Source organism: Pteronotus mesoamericanus, unplaced genomic scaffold (assembly GCF_021234165.1).
Source record: "Pteronotus mesoamericanus isolate MK-2021 breed Mesoamerican mustached bat unplaced genomic scaffold, CSHL_Meso_final contig_56, whole genome shotgun sequence".
NCBI classification, from domain to species: domain Eukaryota; kingdom Metazoa; phylum Chordata; class Mammalia; order Chiroptera; family Mormoopidae; genus Pteronotus; species Pteronotus mesoamericanus.
Genome location: NW_026555201.1, coordinates 21714861 through 21718923, shown reverse-complemented (window position 1 = coordinate 21718923; position 4063 = coordinate 21714861). Strand labels below are relative to the sequence as shown.

The window sequence follows — 4063 nt, the reverse complement described above, 5'->3', positions numbered from 1 at the left end:
ATTTTTTCTTATTCCCATTGTGATTTCTTTACTCAAAAGTTATTTCGATGGACGATTCTCAAATTTAAGGCATATGGAAATTTTCTTATACAAAAAACAATTTTTTTGGTTGAAATGCATTGTGGTCAGAGACTATACACAATTTCAACTTTTTAAAATTTGTTTTGAAGCTCAGCACATAGTCAATTTTTTTAAAGTTCCATGCATGTTTGAAAAAATTATATATTGTACTTGGTAGTGGTTGGGAACAGTCAATTTTACTTATTTCATTGTTCAAGTCTTGTATCTTTACAATTTTATTTGTTTGCTTTTTTCACCAGATAGATTGGATTATCAAAATATGCCCAGCATGATTATGGATTCATCTATTTCTCCTTGTAGTTAATTTTTGCTTTATATATTTTGAGGCTGTTACTAGCTAAATACAAATTTATAATTATTAAAACTCCCTGGGAAATTGCAACTTTTTCTTTATGAAGGGTTTTTCTTTAACTTTAATACTTTTTATGCTCTTGGAATCCGACCTACTTTGCAGCAAAATGGCTAAACGCATCAAGAAAATCAGAATCGTTGGTAAATACAGTATCTGTTATGGCGCCTCCCTCAGGAAAATGGTGAAGAAAATTGAGATCAGCCAGCACGCCAAGTACACTTGCTCCTTCTGTGGCAAAACCAAGATGAAGAGGCGAACAGTGGGGACCTGGCACTGTGGCTCTTGCATGAAAATGGTCACTGGTGTGCCTGGACCTCCAACGCCACTTCTGCTGTCACAGTCAAGTCTGCCATCAGAAGACTGAAGGAATCGAAAGACCAGTAGAAGCACCACAATTTGAAGCATTGCTAGCCGATAATAAATGGGTTACTTGAGGTAACAAAAAAAAAAGAATACTTTTTGTTTGACATTATTAAAACCTACTTTGATGTTAATATAACTTTCTTTTTATGAGAATTTACAAATATGTCTTTTCCTTTCTATTAATTTTAAACTTTTTGTACCCAGGTTTTAGACATGTGTCTTTGACCATATTTTTGGGCTTTATTTTTTCTAGTAAGTTAATCTTTGTTTTAAAACTGAAGCATTTAATTTACACTTAATAAAATTACTGACATTTCTGGATTTAAGCCTACTATCCTGTTATTTCCTTTCTATATGGCCTGCCTATTCATTGTTGGTTTTTTGTTTGTTTTTTTTTTTACTCTTTTACAGTATTACCTTTTTTTTTGAGAGAGATTGAAAATCAGTGTCACCCATAGACTTAGGCAAGCAAGGTTTTGTTCTGGACTCTACACTTCAAGGGTCTCTCTGGGGTCCTCTGGTGCCTTGGGCCATCTAGGTAGGGCAGTCCAAGGTAAAAGTGGGAACAGTTTGAGTTCTAGTCCCTACTTCATCCATTTGGGTCACTCTTCCTACCCTCTACCTCATGTGTGGCCTCAGTCTGACATCCCCCCAAATTCTGAGATTTGTTTCTGTAATGTAAGCCTGAGGCCCATGAGTTACAGGAGGGCAGCCAGGTGAGCAGGTTGCTCCTGCTGGATAACACTGTATTTCTCCCATGCACGACTGGGCTGCCAGAATGGTACTGACTGGGGAATTTGGGGTCACTGACACTGTTTATATGAGGGCAGGCACACTGAAAAAAAAGTTGCTCATGGTTCTGCTCCCTCTTGGGGTGGCTCCATTTAATTAATAATAATTAATAAGTTTAATAATTAAAATCATTTCATTATTTTCCTTCTATTATCTTGGAAGTTATACTCTTTATGACTCTTCTAGTGGTTACCTTAATATATTACAATGCTTATCAAAGTCTGATAATAATTTTTATGATTACTCTAACCCTGATCAATGAAAGGACCTTGTTAGAACAGTATTTTTTGTTTTTAAATTACAGTTGATATACAATATTATATTAATTTCAGGTGTACAACCCCATGATTAGATATTTATATAATTTATAAAGTGATCACCCTGATAAATCTAGTACTCATCTGACACCATATAGTTATTACATTAACTATAATCCCTATGCTGTACTTTACAACCATGTGACTGTTCTATGACTATCAATTTGTACTTCTAAATCCCTTCACCTTTTTAACCCATCTCCCCTCCCAACCCTGTTCTCAACTGGAAACCATTAAAATGTTCTCTGTATCTAAGTTTCCGTTCTGCTTGTTAGCTTATTTTGTTTTTTTTTAGATTCAACACACATAAGTGAAATCACCTGGCAGTTGTCTTTCTTTGTGTGACTTATTTCACTTAGCATAATAACCTCTAGGTCCATTTATGTTATTGTAGATGGCAAGATTTCATTCTTTTTTCATTTACTGTTGACATTATTACATATGTCCCCTCATTAACCATTCCTTTCCCCGCCTCCACCAAGCCCCCGTCCCACACACCCCCAGCCTTCGCCACATTGTGTCCATGGGCTTCGCATATATGCATATATATTCTTTGGCTAATCTCTTCAAGTCCTCACCTCACTCCCCTCTGAGATCAGTCTGCTCCATGTGTCCATGCTTCTGGTTTTATTTTATTGTCAGTTTATTTTGTTCATTAGATTCCACACATGAGTGAGATCATATGGTATTTCTTTCTCTGTCTGGCTGTTTACTTAGCATAATATCCATCGGGTCCATCCATGCTGTCACAAAAGACAAGAGTTTCTTCTTTTTAAGATTTTGTTCTTTTTTACAGCTGGGTCATATTCCACTTCTTTATCCATTCGTCTCTTGATGGATACCTAGGTTGCTTCCATATCTTGGCTGTTGTAAATAATGCTGAAACAAACATATAAATGTATATGTCTTTTCAATTTGTCTTTTGGATTTCTATGTATAAGTACTCAGAAGTGGAGTTGCTGGGTCCTTCATTGTCTCATTATAGCCTTTACTTTCAGTCTATGTGTGTCTTGATCTGAAGTGAGTCTCTTGTAGACAGCATATGTAAGTGTCTTGTTTTGTTATCTATTCAGTTATCATATGTCTTTTGATTGGAACATTTAATCAATTTGCATTTAAGTTGCTGATGTATATGTATTTATTATTCATATTTTTATATATTTATTCTTCTTTTTAAAGAAGACCATTTAACATTTCTTGTATACTGGTTAGTTGTGATACACTCCTTTAGCTTTTTTTTGCTTGTGAAGCTCTTTATCTGTCTTATGATTCTAAAGGATAGCTTTGTTGTGTAGAGAAATCTTGGTTATAATTCCTTGCTTTTCATCCCTTTGAATATTTTGTGCCAACCCCTTCTAGCCTGCAAAGTTTCTGTTGAGAAATCAGCAACAGTCTCATGGGAACTCCCTTGTTGGTAACTATCTGCTTTCCTCTTATTGGTTTAGGATTCTCTTTTTGTCTTTAACCTTTAGCATGTCAGATATGTATCTTGATGTGGGCCTCTTTAGGTTCATCTTGTTTAGGACTCTGTGCATCCTGGATTGTCTATTTCTTTTATCAGGATAGAATTTTTCCATCATTATATTTTTACATAGGTTTTAAATTCATTGCTCTCTCTCTTCGCCTCTGGCACCCCCGTGATGTAAAGGTTGGTACAGTTGAAATTGTCCTAGAGGCTCCTTACATTATCCTTATGTTTTTGGATTTTTTCTTTTTGCTTTCCTGTTTGGGTGTTTTCTGCTTCCTTATATTCCAAATCACTGATTTGATTCTCTGCTTCATCTACTCTACTTTTGAGTCCTGTAATTTATTCTTCATTTCAGTTAGTGTATTCTTAATTTCTGTCTGGTTCTTTTTTATGGTTTCCATGTCCTTCTATGCTGTTGAAGTTCTAATTTCCTTGAAAATCCTTCTAACCATTGTTTTGAACTCTGTATCTGGTAGCTTGCTTGCTTCCGTTTCATTTAGTTCTTTTTCTGAAGACTTCTCTTGTTTTTTCATTTGGGGTTTATTTCTTTGTCTCCTCATTTTGGGTGCTTCCCTATGTTTGTTTTTATGTATTAGGAAAAGCTGTTCTGTCTCCCTGAGTTGGCAGAGTTGTCTTGTATAGTAGTCATCTTTAAGGCCCGGTGGTGCAGCCTCCCTGGTCACCTGAGCT

General features: G+C 35.6%; 1 pseudogene; it reads left to right on the top strand.

Moving 5' to 3' along the window:
• The first annotated feature begins 539 nt into the window (after positions 1–539).
• On the top strand, positions 540–817 carry LOC129075928 (60S ribosomal protein L37a-like; annotated as a pseudogene).
• The last annotated feature ends 3246 nt before the right edge of the window (positions 818–4063 follow it).